A 25,859-nucleotide genomic window follows, 5' to 3' on the forward strand; every position below is an offset into this window, starting at 1 on the left:
ACAGGGGGAAAGGGCAATATACCACTTCCTATTGTGAAGGGGTCTAAAAATAAATGCCAGCAGCCTATGATGAAGCAGCAGTTCAACAAATCAATCATCCTAGCTAACAGTAACCACAGATCTATTTTTGACTGGATTATGGTCACAAATCCTAACAAATACACTAAAGCAAGTACTCTTCCTGCACTCTAAGCTGTCATTTACCTGCATACACTTATAGGACTACAACCCAGCTGGTCAAAGACCACAGCCATAGAATGTCCCACAACCTAACTAACTTCAACCCACAGCTATTCATTAACTTATTAAATCATTAAACTGGTCCATGTTGAAAATATTATCCCTAGAAGGCACAGTTAATCACTAAAATATTTCCAGACACCTTTAATAGCCTTGCTCCACTTTGACCAAAAAGAACTAAAGTCAACCCACTCTCCTTGGCTAACTGAACCTATAAAAAAAAACTAATGATAAATAGGAACAAAGCTTGTTGGGAGTGGCAAAAGAATAAAACTAACACATATTTACAAAACTCCAGACAACTGGGAAATCAGGTAAAAAACATAATTAATAACAAAAAATGTATAATGCTCAGCTACATACTAACCACAAAAACAACACCTCCCAAAAAAGTCTGGTCCTCCATCTCCTCATTATTTAACCCAGGATCCAAACAAACCTAGCTCACCCATAGATAAATCACCAACACAAATTGCAGGAATGTTTAACATATACTTTATTGAAAAAAAGCTATCATGACTGCAAAACCAAGCCATCCCAACATTCATGTCTCTCTATATGCTATCAGCCCTATCCCAAATACAATTCTCTCAAAGACTTCCACTAAAAACATCGCCTCTTACACATGCATTACACCCTTTCCTCCTCCCAGTTTCACACTACAAGTTGTTCCCACTAACTTCATACAAAAATGTATATAGAAAATAAAACCCAGTTCTGTCTTTGCAGATAATTTCCCATTGGAATACCTGAAAATAGCTGTCGATGCTATCACCTACCCTAATTGTATTCTTATCAATAGATCCATCACTGAATCTTATGTCCCATCCCTATAGAAAAAAATCATTCATAATTTCACTACACAGGAGGTCACTTTACTGTGCTGTGTAACTACTATACCATCGCCATCTTATCCTCTTTCTCAAAACTCTTAGAAAATGTGTACATAAACAACTACTTAAACATCTTGTCCAGAATGAATTATTAACTGCCACTCTACAAGGTTTCAGGCCAGCTCACAGCAGAACAACAGCATTAATATCCTTTATGGATACTGTTAATAAAGCAAGAGATTCTGGTAAACTAGTCTCAGCACTATTTCTTGATCTATCTAAGGCTTTCAACACTGTACCATACCGCAAACTCTTTCAACAGCTCTGTATCCTAGGCCTTTCACCATCTTCTCTACAATAGATTACAAGCTATCTCTCTAAAGGACTATAATATGTAAAATATCAAGGCATCCCTTCCCAGTACCCAGTACTTAGCTAATAAAATAAGAGTTCTTCAAGGCTCCATCCTTGGACCCCTCCTTTTCAATACCTTTATAAATAATCTTCAGACTTCTTCTTGTTAAAGTACACTAATTCAATAAGCAGATGACTCGGCTATCATTTCCTCTTCAAACAGCACAGAGCACCTCAGACAAATAACCCAAGATGCCTTCACTTCTATTGAGTCTTGACTCAGTAATGCATGAATACTACTCAGTCCCAATAAAATAATGCTTCTTCTTTTTAGCCCCAGGTCACTCCCTCCAGACTTCAAGATGGTCTTACTAAATAACATAGAAAATGATGTAGTCCCACACACCAAACTATCAGAAGTAATACTGATGACAAACTTACTGTTGATCTTCGTATACATAATAATACCAAAAAAAAAAATTAAACCAAACTATGGATGCTCTATAGGCGCAAAAACATTTTTGTATATAGCCAAGCCAGAAAAACTACACTAGCCACAACCTACATGCTATCTGCACTTCTATAAAGTGCCATTATACTGAACAATCTACAAACCACACTAAAAAAATAAACTTGACTCAAGCTACAATAAGATTGCTAAATTTGCAACTGGTGCATCACATTATAGTCACCATGGCACAGCTCTTAACTCCCTTAACTGGCTTGATATCTCACATCACCTTAACAACCTCCACCTAATGTCTGCCCACAAAATAATCTACAAACCTAATGCCTGTCCTTCCTTAAATTCAATACTTCAGTTTTATACTCCCATATGGACTATCCACTCAGAAGACAAACATATTCTCTCACTACATAAACCAAATAAAACTGATAGAGAAAGGTTATACTCCTACCCAGTGGCCAAATTATGGAATTTTGTACATCTAGACATCAGAGTTAATCCTAGCTTCATGAAATTAAAGCATAATCTAAAATAATTCTTACTTAAATGTTGGATCTGCTCCTGTTCTAAACCAGACTGACTCTCATTACCAATTCCCTCAAAGTCTCCAGCAACTACCACTATCTCCTCTGTACTATAAAACCTCTTACATATAACCTCCGTCTAACCTCTCTCACTGTGTAAAATTTCTAACATGATCTTTCCTTCCCCTCTTCCCTCCATCCTGATCTTTGTCTCTAAAAATCTTCCTATGCTTGATTACTTACACATCAGGCTATCTTTTTTTTCAGTACAATGTAAAATTTAATTAATAACTCTTATATCTCATCTATTGTGCATATATACTAAAACAATAAAAACTCAATAAAAGCCACAGCGAGGAGTCCGATAACTGGAAAAACAACACCAACAGCCAGAAATTAACAATTTATTGAGCACTTTCATCCTGGTAAATTGGACTAAATCAGAATAAAGCATACATCAAAGTTACACTGAGTATCAAATGGGAACTGGGACAAAAATGTTTTTTAAACAATAGAGCTAATAACTGGTCATTACATCCTAATCTGGTCTTCAAAACAGATGTAGTAAAAGAGATTGAAGATATATTAAAAACATACCTTGTAAATATCTTCAATTCCCAAACACCAATTGATATAAATTGGCGATGACGAAAACACAAATCAGAGGAAATTTCATTAAAAAAGAAGCATATTATAAAAAAATCCAACTGAAAGAGGAACATAAAATAAAGGAGAAAATAGAACAATGTGAAAGAAAATTGATAAATAACCCTAATAATCAAACGGAAATGGACCTCCTAAAGCTACAAAGAGACCTATATATGTTAGAGACCAGAAATGTATCTTTTTTATGGGACAAGATAGTTGGCTAATTATGCAGAAGAAGCCCAAATTCCTTCCAGAGAAATGGCCAGAATTATCACTCAACAAAAATCCACCTCAATTATAGCAGAAGTAAATTACTGAGGGAAAAATTATACAAGAAATGAGGAAATTATCAAAGTATTTGAACAAATATATACTCAAACATATGGAGAACAAATTCTACAAGCCTCGAAGGAGGACAGGGATCTTTTTCTTCAAAATCTAAAATTCCCTAAACTAGATTTAGATCAACAAAAAAAAAAAAAACTAACGGAGCCCATTTCCATTAAGGAGATAACCACAACAATTAAACATCTAAAACCTCACAAGGCCCCAGGATCGGATGGTCTTACCTCAGAATTTTATAAATCCTTTAGTCCACTAGTTGCAAAATTATTATACCACGTGCTGAACTATATAATAAATAACAACATACATGATATTCACTTTAATACCTACAAAACTATTTTTATATTAAAAGACCAAGCGGACACTAAAAATCAAGATAGCTATAGACCCATCTCTCTTCTAAATATAGACACCAAAATCCTGATCTCAATACTCACAAATAGAGTTAAAAATCTGATGGAGAAAATCATTTCTCCAGAAAAATCTGGGTTTACACCATGTAGACAGACCAGTGACAACACACTACATTAGAAGCATTAATATCCTTTGCAAATCAGAGAAATACCAACATAGTTTCATAGTTTCATGGTTTAGTACTAGGCTATATGCCCTGGAGCATTTATAAGCCTTGCCATAGTAATGTGGCTTTCGCCACCCCATGTAATGGCACAAAAGTGTACAGAATAGATTTAGAATATTGTGCCTCTGTCTAGTAGTGACACAGTGAATACCCCCTTACATAATAGAATTAGTTTACTGTGCCTCTGTCTAGTAGTGACACAGAGATGACCCCTGGGGTAAACCTACGATCTCCCATCCACTCGTCAAGATTTCTCTTGAAGAGAGTCAGTGAGGGGCTCTGCCTAACATGAACTGGGATTCTGTTCCAGAGTATGGGAAGCCTCTGAGTTATGAATCTGTCCCTCCAGCATGTCCTATTCATATTTGTGCTGCGGTTTAAATCTTTTGCTCTCGTGGTTCTGATGGATTTGGATTTTTTGCGGTGGAGCATGTCCATCAATTCCTGATTGGACATGGTCTTGTACGTCAGGCACAGATCACCTCTGAGTAGGCGATATGCTACTGAATAGAGCTGGAGTTTCTTTAGTCTGGCAGCATATGACATATGTTGGAGACCCTTGATCCTCTTGGTGAGGTACTTTTGGGGTCTCTCTAGCTGTAGCAAGTGCCGGGTGAAGTACATACCAAATGGGGCATTGTACTCAATCATGGGCCTGATAAGGGAGGAGTATAGGGGTACAATGTCCTCCTTTGATCTGGATGTGAATCCCTTCATGATAAGGTGGGCAAGGTAGAAAGTCTTTCTAACCACTTTGGCAATGTGGGTGTCAAATGAGAGGTCACTATCGACTTGGGTCCCCAGGTCTCTGATTACTTTTTCCGTACTCAGTGGGTTACTGTCCATGTGATAATTTGTGGGTACTTTGTTTTTCCCAAAGGGGATGACTATACATTTTTTGGCATTTAGTTTAAGGCCATGACTCCGGCACCAGTTGTCCGTTTCAGTGAGGCCTTTCTGTAGGATGTGTGTGTCAGCTGGTGTATCGACTATGGCGCCTAGTTTGCAGTCCGCTAGTTTGCAGTCATCTGCAAACTTTGTCAGCCACAACCTTCCCATGTTTGCTTTCACATCTGAGAAATAAATGCTGAACAAGAGAGGTCCCAGGACAGAGCCCTGTGGGACACCACTTGCGACTGGCTTTGAGTCTGACATGGCTCCAGCAATTTTGACTTTATGGGTTCTATCCTTTAGCCAGTTTGCAACCCATCTTGTGACATATGGATTTACATTTATTTTATTTATTTATCTATTTATCATTTGTTGACCGGGAAAGTCCGACTAGGTTCCACAGATCCTGTTTTTAGCGGAGGCCCGGGGAGAAATGCTCCAGATGCATGTCTTTGGAATGTGGGAGGAAACCGGAGTACCTGGAGGAAACCCACGCGAACACAGGGAGAACATGCAAACTCCACACAGAAGGCACCCCAGCTGAGAATCAAACCGGAAAACCTCTTGCTGTGAGGTGACAATGTTAACCACTGCACCACTGTGCATTAGCATTTAAGCTGTTGAGCTTGTCTATGATGCCTGAGTGGGGTATTGTGTCGAAAGCTTTACCAAGTCCAGGTAGGCTGTATGGACTGCTTTGCCCTCGTCAATGGCTCTAGTGCCTGTTTCGAAAAAGTCAACCAGGTTCAAAAGGCAGGATCTGCCCTTTACAAAGCTGAACTGGGTGGGATCAAGTGACTGTAAGTTCCCAATTTCTCTGTTTATGAGTTCCATAATGATTCTTTCCATAGCTTTGCAGAACAGGCTGGTTAAGCTTATGGGGCGGTAGTTACCAGGGTCTGTAGAGGTGCCGCCTTTGCGGAGTGGGAATACTGTTGCTGTACGCCAGTGTTCAGGTACATATCCTGTAGTAAGGCTAAGGTTAAATAGCAGTTTTATGTGCGGGTTTAGCTCCTCTTGGAGTTCGTGTAGCACGCAACCTGGGATACCATCAGGTCCCATTGATGCTGTGTTTTTTAGCTTTGCTGAGGGCGGTTCTCACCTGGACATCTCAGATGACAGGGAGGTTACATTCAGCTGGGATAAGTATTTCTTCTTTTGGGAGTGAGGGAGGGGAGAAATTTGCACTGAACCTGTCTGCCAGAATGTTGGCAATATCTGTGGGTTCAGTGCATTTTTTGTCATTGTGAACTAACTCTCGTAGTAGATGCCCACAAGGCTTTTGATAGGGTCAGTCTTGAATTCTTGCTGCAAACATTACCTCACTTTGACATACCTACAAATTTTATACAGATCATTCAAATTCTCTATAGTAATCCATATACATCCCCATATATAAACAAAACATGGTTGAACAGAAATTCGATAAAAAATGGAACAAGACAAAGCTGCCCGCTATCACCCTTTCTTTTAAGCCTATACCTAGAAACCCTGTTCCTATATATTAAACAAAATACATATCATAATCCCTCCTCAATACATAACACCAAAGTTTTTCTTGCAGCATTTGCAGATAATTTAAACATATACTTTACTACACCAATCTCAGACATGACCAAAATAATAAATCAATTGAACAATTCTCATACATGTCTAACTACAAATTAAACCTTAATAAAACTAATACATTCCCCTTAAGGCCACATAGACTCATCTCCGTTTTACCTCTCCTTGACAAAATAAAAATAAAAGAAGAAACCAAATACCCGGGGATTACTTTCTTTCAGAATCACAAGGAATTTTACCAACATAACATAACTCTTAAATGGCAAAGCATAACACAAGATTGTAAAAGATGGAATAACCTTAAGCTACAGTTTTTGTTTAAAGTATCAATAATTAAAATGAACATACTACCTAGATTAATATAGCTGTTTATGACATCTCAGATAACTATACATAATATATTCTTCAAACAAATTCATACCTTTCTAGCAAAATTTGTATGGGAACTTAAAAAGACCAGAATTTCCTATCAAAAACTAACTTTCCCAAGAACAAAGGGGGTCAGAACTTGCCAGATTTCAAAACCTACTACTCTATTATCAACACTATTAGAATACTGAGAATAGCAGAGTGCGACGCCTCAGCAAAGACTGGTTCACCGGCCTGGGTAACAATATACTATAGGTATATAAAAACACTAGACATCAATCCCAAAGTACTTCCCTTCTTAAATAAAAAAGATTTACAAGCTTGTAACATAATAGAGCCGCTAAAACATTCTATAAATATAACACAAAAAACTTTTTCACTCCTTAAACCTTGGACAAGCTATATTAATGCTACAACCCCTCCATAAAAATCCTAACTTAAAAATAAATAACAAGATGCTAAACCTAGACTCCTTCCCTCGGTTAAAGCATAAGAGAATCCAAGATATCTACCCATTCCTGAATAGCACAATTCATGAATTAAGAAGTAATCTAAACTTATCTAAAGCATATGTAAGAATTTTAAGAAAAATCAAAGAGGTGTGTTCCAGTTACCTCCAAAACCTTACCATACTCGAAAGTGACATTGAAAACTGTACCCTACTTTGGAAGACTATGTTAATGTCAAGGAAAGCAATAACAAATTCATACAAAATGATAGGGGAAATCATATTCCAGAAAGACCTTCTCTTCTCTAATTACTGGAGTAAATTAAAACCTGATATGGATGACCAGCAAATAGAAAATGCAATCAACTTAACAATGAAAACTAGTCCACTTAAAAAACTCTCTTACACGCAACTCATGATTAATAATAATGCTTATTTCACCCCAGCAATTCTTCACAAATGCAATACAACTAAGTCCTCATACTGTCCACACTGTAAAGACCAGATTGCAGACCTAACGCATATATTCTGGAGTTGTAAATGCGTTTTCAAGCTTTGGAATTCCCTTAAGTTACAACTGCAAAAAATGGGGTACCAAGCATCAACACTAACATGGGAATTTACTTTTTTTACACATCCTCCTGGCCTACATCTCAGGAAAACAAGCTAACCCACTTATAACGATTTTCTTATTAGTGAAGCTATATATAGTTCACAAATGGTTAGATCCTGTAAGTATCTCTTGGGGGGAATTCAAGAAATCTGCTATTAAACATCTATTAGCACATAAAATAGTATTGGACAAAAGTAACAAAAATATGAAAGCCCGAGCAATCTGGGAACAGTCCTATAACATCTTATTAGCATAAAGCATCAGGTACACTATATCTTAAATGAACTGGAAGTATTCCCATGAGTACACAGCTTAACTATGGATGTAGAATCATTTCTGTATGTGCTGTTTTAAGACTAATGAAATTAATTGGGACAGCATATTTGTATATATTGTAATTAGGTATGTTGTATGACCTACATGTTTCTACTTTATCCACAATGTATAAAATGCAAATATGGTCATTTTGTAAATATGGAATGGTTATGGTTTTTGCAAATGTAAAACGAAAATAAAAATTATTGAAAAAAAAAAAAAGAATAAAGCATATATACTAATCAAATGTTAAATATTATTTGCTTCAATCGGATTGGTTAACCAACTGTACATACCGAAAATAAATTATTAAACCAACTTTTTAAAATCAAATTTCACATGAACCTCTTCCTGGTCCGCACAATTTATATATATATATATATATATATATATATATATATATATATATATATATATATATATATATATATATGTATGTATATCTCCATAGATACACACACATAAATGCAGATGTTGATATAGATAAATATTAGATAGTTATAGATGTAGATATATATATTTAGTTAGCTTTTATTTCGCAAGTCTAAATTACATAATTAGCCAGTATAGTAGTGTGATTTATTAGGCAAGAAAATCTGAGTAGGGAGATTCTCCGGCCTATTTCCATATCCTCCCTTCAATAAGATCAGTTTCTTACAGCTAAGTTTGGTTGTAAACAGGAGGTGGGGTTAGTATGAGAGTTAATTCACATTCTCATTTCCCCCAAGATTTGCCAGGAAATAATGGTATCAGCAAACAGTACGCCACGGAAAAAACTCTTCCCTAGATAATACAGTTAGCACAGTTTGGCAGTTTAGGACCCATGGTTGTCAAAACTGGACACGGAGTCATAATTTTGACTTCTTCCTGTTTGTTAACAAGATTTGGACCTTTTAGGGATGTACTTTGAGGGCAGTTATTATTTTAAAATAAGTGCACCCATGGGCTGTGCAGTGATGTGTGCAACATTTAAAAAGTTCAGCAAAGCTTTGTACTGGGAACAGAAAGCACCCAGGCATTAGGCAATGCATTAGTTGGAAGACTTTTTTTTAGGTGAGATGGACAAAGGATACAGCAAGGACTGAATATTTGAACATTTTCTTGGAACTGTGTTGCCTTTTGGGAATGTCTTTTTGCTTACGATAAAATCAGATACCCAGTCAAGTCCCTCCTTTTCCTGGTTTTCTATGTGGATGTAGTTCCCTTTTATTAAATTGCCTCAAATTAAGCTGGTGTGCTTGCTTTCCTCTATCATGCCTTTTTTGTCAGCCTAGATGACTAAGGAGAGAGAATTTATGGAACTGTTGGGGCTGGTCAACACAGCTTGTCAAGAAATAGCCCCTTGATGGACATTTGCACATTCCCTAGTGATCCTGGTATTTGTTGGACAGTCAAAATGCCAAAGGCTTGGGATTACTATTGGTATAAAGGCACCCCTGTATTTGTGTTTGTTGAATTTCATTGGTGTTTCATTTTGGCAAGAAGCGCAAGTTGCATTTGATTATTTATAGTTTTTACAAATGGCATGAACTTACAGCTTGGATGCTTACTGTAAAGGGCACTGGTCTTTTCAGCTCCAAGGCCTCCTGACTGGTCCTCTTACATAATACCATAATATCGAGAGGGTCATAATACTAATAGACTGTATGAGGTTGCTATGAGATCTATAAGATGTTTTTTTTACCTGAGTCTCTCAAAAGAAAGAAGCAGAGTGATCAACTCACATTATTGTACACTCTTTAGCATCCTCTTGGCTAAAGACTGAAGCACTCAGTACTGTCATCAGTCTGTTCATGAGGGTTTCCTGATTTTGGGATGTTACATAAACATTGGTTGTAGAATAGAATGTTAATAGGCTGGAGTAGGTTTATGGTTGCCGTTTCTGCTTCTGATTCACAATACCCTATTAATAAAGCTTTGTTAAAATCCATACAATTATGCCTTGTGGGCAACAACCTTTACCTGTTTTTACAGAAGCTTTTCAAATCATGGAGATGTTAGGAACAGTAAAAGGGGGTCTAGCTTCTATTGTTGGTGATACTGTTTTAATATGGGTTCGAAGACCCAAAACTGACTGATAGTCTAGCAGTTAGCACAGAGGATTAAGGCTATGAGTTGTTAATGAGCTACTTCCTGGAGCACATAATTTGTTTCTCTCATTCTTCATTTGCCTAATGTGTCACTTTGAACAAATCACTTCATGAGACAATGATTTGTGTCAATTGGGTATTTCAGCTAGGCTCATAATGACCTCCTGGACTCATGCCTAGTTACTACTTATGAGCCTAAGATCGGATAACTGTGAGTCACCTGGTGATTTAAGACAGATCTACAACCTCTTTACTTCACCTCTGCAGGTGGAGGTGTACTTCATGAAAGTATTCCTGCCCTCTCTATGTGGGCAGCCTTTAGTACACAAGAAATGGCCTACTGAGTAACAGTTATTCCTCTTATTTCTTTCGTATGAGCTGAGCTACCATTTTAGCTAATTATGGTCAACCATTAGAAATTATCAAGAGAGCTGACAGATGGTCTTCACAAGACTTTTTATCTTGCATTAGCTAGAGTATTAATTTCATTCTTGGAGATGTTTCTCTATTCATGTTTGATTTTTTCTTTTATTACTGGTAGTGTATGAATCTTGATGAATGGACATTCTTTATGTGCCAGGTAGCCAGCTGAGTGAAAATGTGTTACAGAGGCTCACTAGTAGGTGTGGGTCCTTGCAGATGGGATATTGTTTGGAAAGGTTTGGATGGCATGCTTTCACATTCACTATTGCTGAAATTGCAATACACTGGCAGTGAAAAGAGGTCAGTTTCATGTTATAATTATTCATTTAGGAGGTAAGATTATTGGCCATATCCTTGCATGTAGGTGTCTTTGAAGTAATTTGATAGCATTAATCATCAACAATTATTCTTAATTTTCTTGATTATCAGATTTGCTATGACAATGTTTTTTTGTACTAGGGGTCATAAGTCCATGACGTGAGAGGTAGTTTGAAAGTTTTGTATCACAGGGAGCTAGTGCTTATCCGCAGCTGGGTTTGCAGTTATAACTGGAACACTCCAGACAATGACTTTATTTGATACTGAGAGAAAAAAAAATCCCCTTTTTCGCTAAAGGTGCTCTGATAAAAACGTAAAGTAAATGAGTAAAAATCTCAGTGCACCAACAAGGCATGCCAGAAACAAGATAAAAACACTATTCTTTAATGAATTAAAACATAGACGCCCATAAAACAATGGCCATACAAAGAACAAAAAGTGCTTTCAGCTGTTAGCCTTCTTCAGTTTGTATGAGTCTTTGTATTGAAAGTGTTGAATTAAAGTGTGTCTCCTCCAATTAACATACAGGTTCCTTGCACACCTCCTATTGAAGCCAATCAACATATAATGCAGGGACAAGCCCCAATTTGTCTATTTAACAACCAGGTGCCTATTTTTTAACACAGGTTTTAATGGAACCATTGCATTTAAACCTGGTAATTTGTGGGCTTTTAAGTTCATAATCCATTTTACTTCTTTTGTTTTTGTTAGATTTGTTTATGTGACCCCCCCCCTCTGACTCTGTGGAGTGAGTTCTATAACTTGAAAGAGAAATATGTGTGTGGGAAAGTTTTTAACATGACTCGCAAAAACTGTTTTGTGTGTCTTTAAACTGTTGATCCATTCTGCCTACATAAAAGGCAGAACACCATTGGCAGGTAGCAATATAAACCAAATGTTGGCTATTGCATGTCGCGGATAACCAGAAGTGATAATATTTTCCTGTATTTGGATGTTTGAAGCTCAAGGCTTGATACTTTGCCTGTGGATTTAAACACTTTAAGGAATACCAAAGGGAGTCCTTACTACAATGAATTAACATCTGAAGTAGTACAATTAAATAGAACTGGAACATCAACCCAACATCTACAATGTACCCTTATTTATAGTACAGATAGTACACAGATATGTGAAGTAGTCAAAAAGTATTGGCCCATATTAATGGAAGACGAAAAGATAGAAGAACTGGTGAGTGACCAACCCAGATTTAGATTCAAGAATAGGAAGCATCTGAAATGATTACTCTGCAATAAGGATGGTTTTATATCCAAACCTACGGAGAATAACTCCACAAGAACACAGGGTAGTAAGGGAAAGGAAGTGGAGAAATTGAATACCATTATGTAAGTAACGAATAGAGAAAACTATAAAGTAATTAAGACAAGAAGTGTCACTGTTAGAAGAGTATAGAAGTAGGAATAGATCAACAAAAATACTCAGAAAGACGTGATAAAAGCAAGGCACAGCATTATAACGGATCAGGATCTATCTTGCACTATTATAAATAATAAACTAAAAATCCCAGCACAGGCAAACAACTTGGCAGATACACAGATAAATATAAAGGAAAAGTACAAAATAAGCAATTTATTATGACCCCAAAATGTTCTATAATGAATTGGAAACAAGGCAAAAGGAATTGAAAGACCACCTAAAAAAGAAAAATAGATTTATTTTAGAGAAATATGTATGAGGACCATGTGGAGCATTACAAAGATGCTAAATGGAAAGTAAAAACCTAAGAAGTTCAAAGGTACAGGATATGAAATGGGATGAGGTACAGTCAGAGAGATTGAGATAAAGTTAAAAAAATCCTCCAATTGAAAAACCCCAGGCCCAGATGTCATACCTAATGTCTGGCTAAAAGTATTACCATCTTTGCACAAAGATTTAGCCATGAGTAAGAACTATTTATATGCACACCCCAAACAGACACCAACCTGGTTCAAACAGGAAGAACAATGCTCCTACTTAAGAGTGAATCTGCACATTATCCTAAAAATTATAGATCAATAACTTGCCTTCTGACGACATATAAACTATAAACAGGAATTGATGCCAACAGAGTTAGAGTCATTTAGAAGAAAATTCAGTCATGACTGTAAAGAAAATCCTCCAGTTGATTCTCCATGACAAGGACAAAATGAGTGACTTCAACAATTGGCTAAGCTTCTGGTGTCATTCTAAGGGGATCTAGTATCTGCCTGGGATGACATGGTCAACAGACCACAATGCTTTGCCAGAGATGGCCTGCACCTGTCACCCCTCGGATTCCTGATACTGGCTAAGGGTCTTGCCGCCCCTGTAGTGGCTTTTTTAGGCAAGGTTCAAATGACAATTTCACCTCCATAACAGGAACAGGCAAACAAAAACTGAGGGTAATGCTACTCAATGCTAGAAGTCTAAATCTCAAAATGCAGTCACTTGAGGCACTCCTTAAAATGAAGAACATCGATATCTGTGCAGTGACTGAGACCTGGTTCAAGGCTCTAGAGTGCACCCATGCATTACCAGACTATAACTCATACCACACTTTTTGGACATCTAACCTGGACCAGAACACCAAAGGTGAAGGTGTGTCCATATTCATTAAGGATATCCACACCTCCAGACTAGTTGCACAGCATAATGCATCTGAGGTTATCCAAGTGCCTCTATCTCTGGGTAAAACTGCAATCTAAATTGTAGCTTGCTACAGATCCCCTGCCATGCCCCAGGATTCCCACTCCCCTTTTCTTGATATACTGGAAAATATTAGGGTTAAACCAAACATCCTAATAATGGGTAATTTCAACTACCCCATCATTAACTGGTAAAACTACTCATGTTCCAACTCCTTTGCTCAACGCTTTCTGGAATTCATAAATTCCAATTCCCTGGATCAACTTATCCACACCCCCACCAGGGGCAACAATATCCTAGACCTAGTCATTACCAACATGAGTGACCAGTGTTCCACACCTGAAGTCAACTCCTCATTGGTCAGATCTGACCATAAGCTAACCACCCTACATATCCATATCCCGCCCCCACCCACCATTAAGGAAACCATGGTAAAAAATTTCTCCAAAGACAACTTCATGCTTCTTAAGACAGAAGTGGCGAACTTCATGACACCCATGCAGATGGACAATACAGTTACAACTGCTGAATCCTACACAAATGCACTCTATAAGCACTTACACGACTGCATGGATCGTGCTATCCAAAACAGAACCAAGATGCTATTCTCCAAAAAAAAGGAAGCCAATATGGTGGTCCCCTGTCATAAACAAACTCTACAACAGAAGGAAGAAACTATTGCAAAAGAAAGTAAAATCCCATGAGTGGAGGAGCTCCCTGGTCAGCATCAGTAAGAAGCTGAGATCCCTTATAAGATCCTCCAAAGCTAGCTATGAAAAAAAAATTGCCACTGATTCTAGGGACAACCACAAAGCATTTGATAGCTATGTCAAGATTCTAGATGGCAACACCCATACCTGCTCTGAGTTACAGCACAATGGCACAAACATTACAGAAACAACTGATATTGCCAACATCCCGGCAGATAAGTTCAGTGCTAACTTTACCTCCCAATCACCCCCTAAAGGGCCCATATCTATACAGGAAGAATGCAGAGTCCCTGTAATCACATCTATGCGGGTAAAAGCTGTACTCTCTAAAACCAAAAACACAGCATCCATGGGACCGGACAACATCCCAGGCTGCGTTTTACATGAACTTCAGAACTAACTGGCTCCCCACCTAAGCACCATGTTCAATCATAGTCTGATGACAGGTTTATGCCCACTGAATGGTGCACAGCAACAGTTATCCCACTCCACAAAGGGGGAGCCACCACTGATCCTGGGAACTATTGCCCTATTAGCCTGATGAGCCTGGTCTGCAAGGTCATGGAATGTATCATCATGGAACTCATAAACAAAGACATTGGTAACCTTCAAACTCTGGACCCCACCCAGTTCGGGTTTGTGAAAGGCAGATCATGCCTTCTGAACCTGATCGACCTCTTTGAGGCAGTCATCAAAGCCGTAGATGAGGGTAAGGTGGTTCACATAGCCTATCTTGACCTCGCCAAGGTTTTCGACACCATCCCCCATTCTGGAATTATAGCTAAACTCACTAAACTAGGTATAAATCCCTACGTCAGAAGATGAGTTGGCAACTGGCTCACTGACAGAACCCACACTGTAAAAGTTGCAGACCTCAAATCTGATTTCAAACCAGTGACAAGTGGAATACCACATAGTTCAGTCCGGGGACCTCTCCTGTTTGGTATCTACAGATGACTGCAAACTAGGAGCCATAGTCGAGTCTCCAAATGATGTAGACATCCTACAGAAGGGCCTCACTGAGACAGATGCCTGGTGTCAGAGGCATGGCCTCAAGCTCAATGCCAAAAAGTGCATTGTTATCCCTTTTTGTAAAAGCTCTGCACCCATGAACTACCACATAAACAGCAGTCTACTTAATGCCGAATGCGTGATAAGAGACCTTGGGACCCAGGTGGACAGTAGTCTCTCCTTTGATAATCACCTTATCACAGTAGTCAGGAAATCCTTCTATGTGGCACACGTCATCACAAAAGGGTTCTCATCTAGGGAAAAAGAGGTCCTTGTTCTCCTCTACTCAGAACTCATTAGACTCATTATAGACTACAGTGCCCCTTTTGGAATGTACCTCACAAGACATCTGCAGTAGATGGAAAGGCCACAGAAGTAGCTCACAAAGAGGATTACTGGCCTCAAACAAATGCCCTACACTGACCATCTCAGAAAACTCCAGCTTTACTCTGTAGCATACTGCCTACTCCATGGAGATCCCTGCCTAACATATAAAGCTATGTTAAACCCAGAGCTGTTGGACATGCTACACCTAAAGAAATTCCAATCTCTCTGACCTACACACTCTAGGGACCTAAATCTTGTCATCACAATAAACAGGACATGCTGGATGTATAGATGCCTGTCCCAGAGACTTCCTATACTCTGGAACAAGCTACCCATCTAAGTCAAGCAAAGTTCCTCATTAGCACTCTTCAAGAAAAATCTTGATGAGTGGATGGCAAATAAGAAATACACCCCGGGGATCACTTCTGTCGCTCTACTCGACAGGGGCACATGAAATTAACTTTCTTGGGTTGCATATGCCAGGGAACCTTGTTGGCTAGACTTACTTAGGCCCTTGGGCCGATAGCCTAGTATCTACCTATGAACATATGAGCAATAGAAAAAAAGGGTAATAAAAGAAAGTCATATGGAACAAAGGATCATCTGTTGCGAAATAAAGTCATAATGGAGACCTGTAAAAAGGGGAAGAATCTAAGTATGGCATGGATTGATTACAAAAAAAAGCATATGATATTATCCCACATTCATGGATAAAAGAGTGCTAAAAATGTATAAGATACACCCTAAACTGATCAACTATATTACAGTGACCATGAAACAGTGGCAGACCACTTTGCAATTAAGGCATGATAAAGGAGAAATTATTATTCCAGAGATAAAAATTCAAAGGGGGGCATTCCAGTGTGACTCCCTGTCACCACTGCTACTCTATCTTGTCCTTAACCCTTTAAGCTCTCTACTTAACAGATTCGGCCATGGGTATTATTTGGCTCCTAGAAATCAACAAAGTGTTAAGACATCTTATCTCTTTTTGTTGATGACTTAAAACTGTATAGCTCATCAGATGAGGAACTGAAAACTCAACTACAAGTATTCAAAACCTTTTCAGATGATATAAGAATGTCATTTGATAAGTGTGCAAAAGCAACCTTTAAAGCAGAAAAACTGCAGCACCAAGTAAACATCAGTTTGGGACAAGAATGTGATATAGAAAAAGTTGATCAAGAGGGAGTTTATAAATATTTGGGAATTGATGATGGACGAACAATAAAACATGAACAAATGGAAATAAAACTTACTAAGGAATATTTTAGAATATTTAAATTAATCTAGAAAACAGTGTTAACATCTAGGAACACAATTCAAGCTATAACCCATTTTGTTCTTCCTGTCCTAACTTACAGTTTTGGAGTGATTGATTGGCCCCAAAATGTGTTGGATAGATTAGACAGGAAAAGAAGAAGGATGCTTCATGTTCACCAAATAATTTATAAAAAATCCGTGCATACCAAGATAATATATTCCCCATTCCAAAGAAGGTATGGGCCTCCTTGAAATTGGTTACATGTATAGATCAGCAATTGTGGGACGGCACACATATCTGCTGACCTCACAAAACCCAAACATAGTGAAAGTTTTGAAACATGAGGAGAATAAATCTAAGATTACTTACTTCCCTGCTTAGTCTACCAAAAGCATATTGACATTAATCAGGAATGGAGATATGATTATGGGAATAATACTTTTGGTATACTGACAGGCTAGAAGTTTGTTAGTGCCCATGCCTATAATATTTGTATGTATGTATGTATATATGACTTTATGCTATTTTCTACCATTTTTATAGCTTCTTCAGTTAACTGATTATGTATCATGCAAGACATTTTGTATATGATAGCATTTACAGATATGTTTAAGCTCCTAAATAATAGACATAGACTCAATTGACAGTTAAGTGTTACCTGACTTTTTCCTCTGTCTCTTGATTTACAAAATGTTCTGGTGCTGTTTTCTAGAGTATGCTTGACAGGGCAATGGGTAAGATTTGCTACTTTTACTAAAAGCATTTCGGGTTACTATAACCAACTGTATACCACCAAAGATGAACAGAAGAGACTGTTGTATCTTAATTGCTGGAAGAGGGTATCACATTTGGGGAGAAACAAAAGAAAGGCATGGCTTGCTACTGAGGAAGAGGCAAAGCATTAGTCTGCAGACCCTCATTTCTTGGTATGGGAGGGGGTGGATGAATGGTTTGGTGTTTGTTGGCTGCCAAGATGGTCATTGGTGGTGCTAGGGTAAAACTGTGACTTTGTGGTGTTGGTATGGTTCCATCAAAGGCTGCAAGCTGTCCAGTGTAACAGTTACCTTCCGTGCATGTAAGGAATGGTGATCTGCAGGATGGGTAGTGGATTAGGGAAAGAGATGGCCACCTGCTACATGTCATCCTTTGAACTCCTCCATTTACAGCATTTTTACTTCATAGGTTGTAGGGTATGTGCAGAACCCTTCCAAAAATTATGCAACACTGGTTATCTATTAACCTTTTAAGTAATAATAAAAAAAAAAAGTCCATATTTTTGGGCCTTTCTCCCACTTGTCAAGGTTGCCCACTCTAATAGTAGAATGGGCAGTCTTTCTAATCTTTTAATTTGGGTAAGGGTAATTGCGTGAGAACACTCATCTGGGGTTTGTTTACAGAAATGCTCCCAAGACTGTGGCGACCCAGGTATTTGATATTTAATTATCTGTCATCCATAATGTTCAGTGGTAACATACTCAAGCTGGTAGCTCACTTTACATTTGGTGGGTTAATTGGTGTCCTGTAAATACATGGGTTCAATTATTGTTGCTTGTAACATAGTACTATCTTTTGCGACTGTGTGTTTCCTTAGTTGGTTGTGAAACAGTTTGTTGGGGGATATGGTGCTGCCAGATTATTCAGGATAAGGGAGGTGAGTTAGTGTAACTGCTGTGTGGTTGATGAACAAGGTAGGCCTTGGTAGCACCTAATACAGATTTTGTTTCTTTTGCAGACAGATGAGCACAGAGTGGGCCTCAGTCAGTGGCCTGAAGGTGATGGATTTTATTGTGCTGGTTATGCTGATCGCTGGAGTGTTGCATCATGAGGTTGCAGGAAATCTTACTTTTTAGGTGCTCATTAACCCATGTCAGATTTGGTGCAGTTTAGGAAGAGTATTGATAGAAGTGAGAATAAGGTATGTCAGGAGCTGGGTAGAGCAGGTTGGAGGGGTTGTTTATGGAGAGTAGGAGTTGTTCACAGGTGGGGTGGAGTCGTGATAATGTGATGTAGGATCGGATTTTGTGGGCATGGTAGTTGGGTTTGAGTATTCCTGTGGTAAGGCTATGCAGAAGGGTTGGTGTTACTTTGAGACTGTAGCACTGGGCTTCATTGGATTTGGCATCAGCAGGCAGGCAACCAGAAGGATGTGCATCATTTGGCTCCCTTTTAAGGCTAGGTGAAGGGTTTGATAGAGCATTATAAGGTTGGGTGGGAATTAAGTTGGTGCATTGCTTCTACCAATGTGGTGCCTTTTAGAGCATTTCAGTGGGATGACATTTTGGCAAATGCATAGGGTTCTTCATAGAGATTTGCATTTGTTTACAAATGTGACAAGAGGCATTTGGGTTGGGGGCATAATTTGGGGGGGGGTTGGTTTTTTGCGCAGTGGGAAGGAAGGACGACTGATGTGATGTTGAATATTTGGAGTTTTAATGTAATATGGCATTGGGATTGGTTGTGTTCAGGCTGTTACATGTGTTGTGTCTGGTTACATTCAGGTTAAAGGCTTGATGGAGGAGTTTGAGGCACCTTTTATAGGAAGGCTTATGGTAGAGCATTATCAGATTCTTTAAATTTGTGTTACAGCTGCCTGTGGGAAGGAGTTTGGAGGGAGATATTTAGTTATTGGTCAAGCTTGGGGATAGATAAGGCAGTTTAGTCAGTCAAGGAGGATTTAGCTGTGAGTAGTATAGTTGCACGGGTGACAAGGCAAAGTAAATTTACTAAATTTTGGTTGGTAGTTCATTGGTTTGAAGGGCTGAGGTAGGTTTGATAGTGTGAAGATTAAAAAAAAAAGGTTGCCAAATATTTTCTTCCCTTATAATGGATAGTAAGTATGATGGTGGGATTACTAGGCAACTGATCCATTAGGAAAGAAAACCTAATTTTGGTCATTAGTATATCCATTGGGTGGATTAAGAGGCTACAGTTAGGCATGATGGCATGTCATTGACCTCGTTTATTTATTTATTTATTTTTTTTTGGTGACATTGGGCATTTTAGGGTTCTGGTGGTACATCGTGCTTGTGTAGTTTTGCCTGGCTTGGGTAGTGTTTTGTGGTGCATTTGGCAGGTGATTACCTGGGAATCAGCCCGGACAGGCCTTTTGGCAGATGGAGAGGGAGGTTAATGGGGATTTCCATTTGTTGACAAATGAGGCATCCGATATTTGGTTGGGGGATATAATGTGGGGGGGTTGGGTTTTTGGTTTGTTGGAAACAAGGAAGGACGATTGAGGGGATGTTGAATATTTGGAGTTTTCATGTCAAGCTGTCATGAGGGTCAGCTGGAGTTTTTGGGGATTTTGGTTCATTTTCATCTGTTTAATATGGCAGTGGTATGGCTTGTAAGGTCATGCAATCAAAATGCCATGATGGTCATTTAAATGTCTTATTGCTTATAATGGATAGTTGGTGTGATGGTAGGATTGGTATTAAACTGAATTTTGAAAAGAGATCTCATTTGATTATGTTCATTGGGTGATAAAATGGGCCTGTAATTTGGCATACTGGTATACAATTGATTCTGCGTGGTTTCAAGTGGTAGTGGGCTTAGTGTTTGGTTGTCCAGTTGGCTGGTAATAACCTGGGGATCATTACAGAGCTTCTATTGGTAGTTAGGTAAGTGAGTATTTAGCTCATACACAGTGGTTATGTTAGGTTATGAGGTTATGGTTTGTTATTTTAGCTTTGCAGAGAGATCAGTGGTTTGTTTTCAGCTGTATTTTCATTATTTATGTGATAGACCATTGGGAAGCGATGACACTGATCCAGTTTGTTAGAGAGGATGGAGTACACCAAATGATGTTTGGTTTAATATCTTTAATGAGTGGTTAGGTTGTTGGAAGTTTGGTAGGAGAGAGGGAGAACAGCCTGGTCAGGCTGGTGGGTGGGGAAGAGGGACAGACTTGCCCTCTTCTGTTCCCCCTCTGGTGTTGGATGTTCATTTCAATGAGTTGGGAAAGCAAAGTGAGCAGTTGGACGCTGCTTGATAAGTATACAAATGAGTGGAGGTGAGGACACTGCTTATTTGGTTGGATGTGCAATTCAATAAGTGGTAAATGAAATGAGTGATGGTATTCTGCTTCATAAGTAAGCTACTGGAGGTATGGACACTGCTTACTGGGTCAGGATGACCAGAGACACGCTGTCCTAGTTTACGTTATATGGATGTTATGCTCAACTATAATGTGTCAGTTGTAATTAATAAATATTGTTTAACAAAATTATGTTAATGGAAGTTTAATAAAGGTCATCAAACGTCATTTGGTGTGATGTGTTTATTGAAGGGGACTAGGACAACTTAAAATATTTGACTATGTTCATTTGTCCTTTCACTTTGATCCCAATTCAACACTGCATGGTTTCATGGATGATAACTATCTTTTTTTAATGGGGCTAGGAGGAAGGAAATTATCCTAGATATGATTTGTGTGATCTTCAAACATTTTATTCTCAGATTATGGACAGTAAATATTCAGTTGTGTGAATAACTACTGTGTCCTTCACCTTGAACATCAAGCCTTGGACATAACCTAATTCTTTCTTGAAAGAATAAAACAAAATTGGTTTCTTTCCTATAATATTCTTCAGAGGATTTAGACTCCCATGACTTCTGAAGGTTCATGGCTCCGAGACTCTCAGAATAATTATATTCTTTCCGCCACCATTTTTACATTATAGTCTTTCCCAGTTAGGAAGTATTGCAAGCATGCAGGAAAAACTGACAAGTTAAGTGTGGGAAAACAAACAAAGGTACTCTGGTTATTATAAGGTGGCAAGCATGGGATAAGAAAACAGAACACTGGGATATATGCACTGGTGACAATAGACAGTGATGGTGAGGAGTACCATACAATGTATTTCCTAGGAAACCATATTACTTAAGGCTGTTCATGCAGTTACTGCATATGGCATTTAAAATTGGTGCTTCTGGGTGTGTTTTCATTATGTAGTGGTGGCACTCCTACTGAGATCAGTGCAGTACAACTCAGTTTGTTACTGACATGTAGGAGATTAAGTACAGTCTATTTCTATACTGCTCACTGTTTAAGCATACTTTAGTAAACCATACCTACTCTAGATTCCAGTTTGGTATTTTAGAAACAGCTATCTTCTCTCCCAGGGGTGGTGCATGGGAGATAGAACTGGAGAGGAGAGAGTTATTATGACAACTAAGACTCAATGCTGCAACATTTCCTGGTTTAAATGAATACACCTCTGTCATCCCTGTTTAAAAAAAAACAGAGCAGATAAACTTGAATAACAACTAAGTCCTGTACACTTCACTAGCCTTCCTACATTGAATATATACATACACATTTTTAACATTCACATATTCCAACATTTCAACATTTTTTAATCTGATTATCCTGTATATGTCTTGGAATAAAATTTAAACTTTTTTCATGATGTTTTTACATTTTTAATTTAAACACTTTACAGTATTCTATTGTGCTGTTTTGTATGAACTTTATGCACAATGAGTGTACTGAAGTATTAACATCATGTAATGTTTTCATTGCTTCATTGATTGTAATAGATGATTGGTCATTTTAAAACATTTTAATATATAATGACATTTCAAACTTCTTAATAACAGTTCTGAAGAAGTCCCAAGGTGTGGGATGAAAGTGTTAAACCTTCTATGTACTTTTTTATTACTTTGTTACTTTTTGTTTTTGTTGTGTTTTCCAACACCAGTATTTTTTCTATTAAAACTGGAGTTTGTGGCACTTTTTCATTATTTATGAAGCTCTCTGTTACAGCAAAGTGTTGGTATGCCTGCAGCATTTTTATTTTGTCGTACAGTTTTTCAATTTACAAGTTACAAACTGCAAGGCTGATTATTTACAAACAAACATTCTACAACTTGTTTGGGGCTGTTATTACTGCTTATCCACCCAAGTGTTACTATGTGAGCCTTATGTTATTTCAGTTTATTTATTGGCTGCACAATCACACACTGGTTTCTTTTTCTTTTCTTCCATTATGGAGAAAAGGAACACCTCTATGTTTAGAGTTACTACAGACAGGGTAATTCAGTCTGTTTCAGTTTATCAGCATTGCTGTTTGATACAGTTAGGATTTATTCAGATTGTTTTGATTTACTTCATCTGCCTCCATTGTATGCAGCTACTACAAAATAAACCACTTTATCAGGTTTATAGTGTGTGCAGACTCTATTCTGAAAGGTACAAGAAGATTTGGCACATAAAGGAGAAGCTGAGATACTGGGCACGTTCAGCACATCTCAGGATAATTTTAAAGATAAAAACATGTATTCCAGTTCTAACATGCCCAGTTAGCAGGGCTATTTGGTTTGCATGGATTATATGACCTGGTATTGGTAAAATGTTGTTACAGAGTTCTGATTTTATAAATACTATCTTCTTTATTGATAAAGTAATATGCTTTACTGGTTAAAATAAACTGGCAACCAAGTCTGTGATGTGTCCTTATCTTTTGTGGGAAAAGCAGCGCATAAGGACAAGTATGTGCTTCTGAAATCTGTGCCCTTAGCAGACAAGAGGTGTCAATAAATGGTAGCATAATGAATGGGAAATGGAATGAAGTTATTACAGAGCAGTTTGTAGAATGCAGAACATAGAATAAATTATGACTACTTTGGGACTGTGTGGTTGCTAGCATTAAGTAATAAAGTATAATATTATTAATAATAATAATAATAATAAAGTATACTATTATTAATAATATTATCTGTATTGATGAGGCAACCCAAAAGTGCTATAAAATGATATATCTCTATAAGTTTTGTTTTCACTAAGGTAATGCGTATTTCTAATAGTTAGAAGTGGAGTGCAAACTCTAGTTTAGTGCTGAAGTCTAGCTTTGCAGTAGATAAGTGAGTATCTAGGTTAGTGGTCTAGCTATTTTATAAACTTCTCTGACTTGAGTTAGAAGTTTGAGATAGAGGGTAAGAAATTTCAGAAAGGGGGTCAAGGTTTACATTAGGATATTAATAATTATCAGTTACGGTAGCAAGATTATACCATAGTTTTGAAGGTATAATGGAAGAACTAAAGACAGTTTGGTAAGTTGATAAACAGCACTGATTTAGCCTGAGTAGTGTATCTTGAAAGTTGAAATTCTACAGCCCGGAATATATGTTATATAAATTATTTTGGAGAAAAGATGGGATTGTGTGACTTTCTGGACTCAGCTGTAAAACATGATCACTTTTTAAGGTTATGAAATTGATTGAAGATGGGACATTATTAATATATCATTGTAAAATTAAATCCATAATCTGTGCACTGTGGGACACTGACATTTGGTGATTAAACAGCAATAGGAAGCTCCCTGTATTCAACTCTTCTGCTATAGTTGATTAGATAGTTATGGATTAACTTGAAGATTTCATAAATTAGAATTGTTTATGCAGTTTGCTGATTAGGTTTACCCAATCAAAAGCTTTATTGGGTCAATAAACAACGTTTCAGCTTGGAGGCTTTTGCCCAAGGTAAATATTGCACTAAAAATGCTGTTGTTAAAGATGGAACTAAAGTCAAACTATGAATTGCATAGCATGTATCAATCATTTATTAGGAATATTTGTCTGAAAGACATTTTTCTAGTAATTTTCCCATGATGGAAATTTGGCTATTTATCTAAGATGTTCAGGAATGATTGCAATACACTTTCTTAAAATAAATATATCCACTTTATTTATTTTTCATTCCTTTCTGGAATATTCTGACAATATCCATCAATATATCATTTGTAGTTAGCTAAAACTCAATGCTTCTAGAATAATAGCTAGGATAACAATGAAAGATACTTTCCAATTCAGATTCATCTATTGTAAATCACTGTATAACATTTAGGGCTGACATGCTGGAATTTGTGTTAAAAGTTGCCTTCCCTTTGGCTAACCACTGATGTAAGACTGACTCTGGAAGACTAATATTGCTGCATAGTTATGTAGTTATTCAGACCTGGGTCTAAGGTGCAAAAGATGGAGTCCTAATTGTGATCAAGGTGACAGGTGTTCAACTATCGCTGCTGGCAATTCAGGATCCATACACTGAGGGGAGAAAGTGCAGGGCATGGCCCTTTCTTGTATTACAGAAATGTCCTGTACCACAGACTGATAGTTTTAGAAATATGCTGTGATTATTTGATGCAGAACTGCAATCCCTGACTATTGTTAGAAAATTCATGACATGACAGTTATCTGTAATTTGGACTGAGTTTCCATGTTCTCATTTTTTCTACAGAGTTCTATTTCTAGTTTATCAAAGCCTTTATAACATGAGTCCCAACAAACTCAAAAGGCTATCCTCTGTTTATCCTAAATTGCAACAACTTCTTGCAGTTGGTATTCCTGTGGGTGCAGCGTGAGCCTTCTGCTACAAATTACTTGAGCTTTCAGGCACTCTAATGTTGGAATCTTCTGTCAGAGAAGCTTAGGCGATCCCCTGTACTCTTTGTTTAAAAAAAGACACTGAAGATACACTTTTTTATCTTACTTTTAACCTTAAAATGAAGTTTCATCTCCTCTTTCTCATTTCACTTCTCACTGTACTACCAGGTTGCCATATAGTAAAGTATGTTTTCCTGGTATTATGTTATGTTATATTGTATATAATTGATAATAGTGTTTAGCTGTATTGCTATTTTTATTATCTAATTTCACCATGTTTCATTTCATTATGAGTTTTAAATGTTCATATCTACCTTATAAATGTTTATATTCTGCTTGTATAATCTACTATGTATGTAACTATCTTTGGAGCCTTTCTCCTGGGCCTCTGGTGAAAATGGGCTACTAGTCCAGTTGGACTATCCCGGTAAACAAATGTAAAATAAAAATAAATAAAAATAAAATAAATAAATATTACTACTTTGAGACAATGTTGTTTTACTATATGATCTGAAGG

The 25,859-nt window shown here is 37.6% G+C and overlaps 1 protein-coding gene across 2 annotated transcripts in view; it reads right to left on the reverse strand.

Moving 5' to 3' along the window:
- Positions 1-25,859, reverse strand: part of LRFN2 (leucine rich repeat and fibronectin type III domain containing 2) — a 4,336,860-nt gene that overhangs the window by 145,926 nt on the left and 4,165,075 nt on the right. The gene's annotated exons all lie outside the window — the stretch shown is intronic.

The sequence above is a fragment of the Protopterus annectens genome, chromosome 1.part1 (assembly GCF_019279795.1).
Source record: "Protopterus annectens isolate FY-2018-M chromosome 1.part1, PAN1.0, whole genome shotgun sequence".
Classification (NCBI taxonomy): Eukaryota; Metazoa; Chordata; order Ceratodontiformes; family Protopteridae; genus Protopterus; species Protopterus annectens.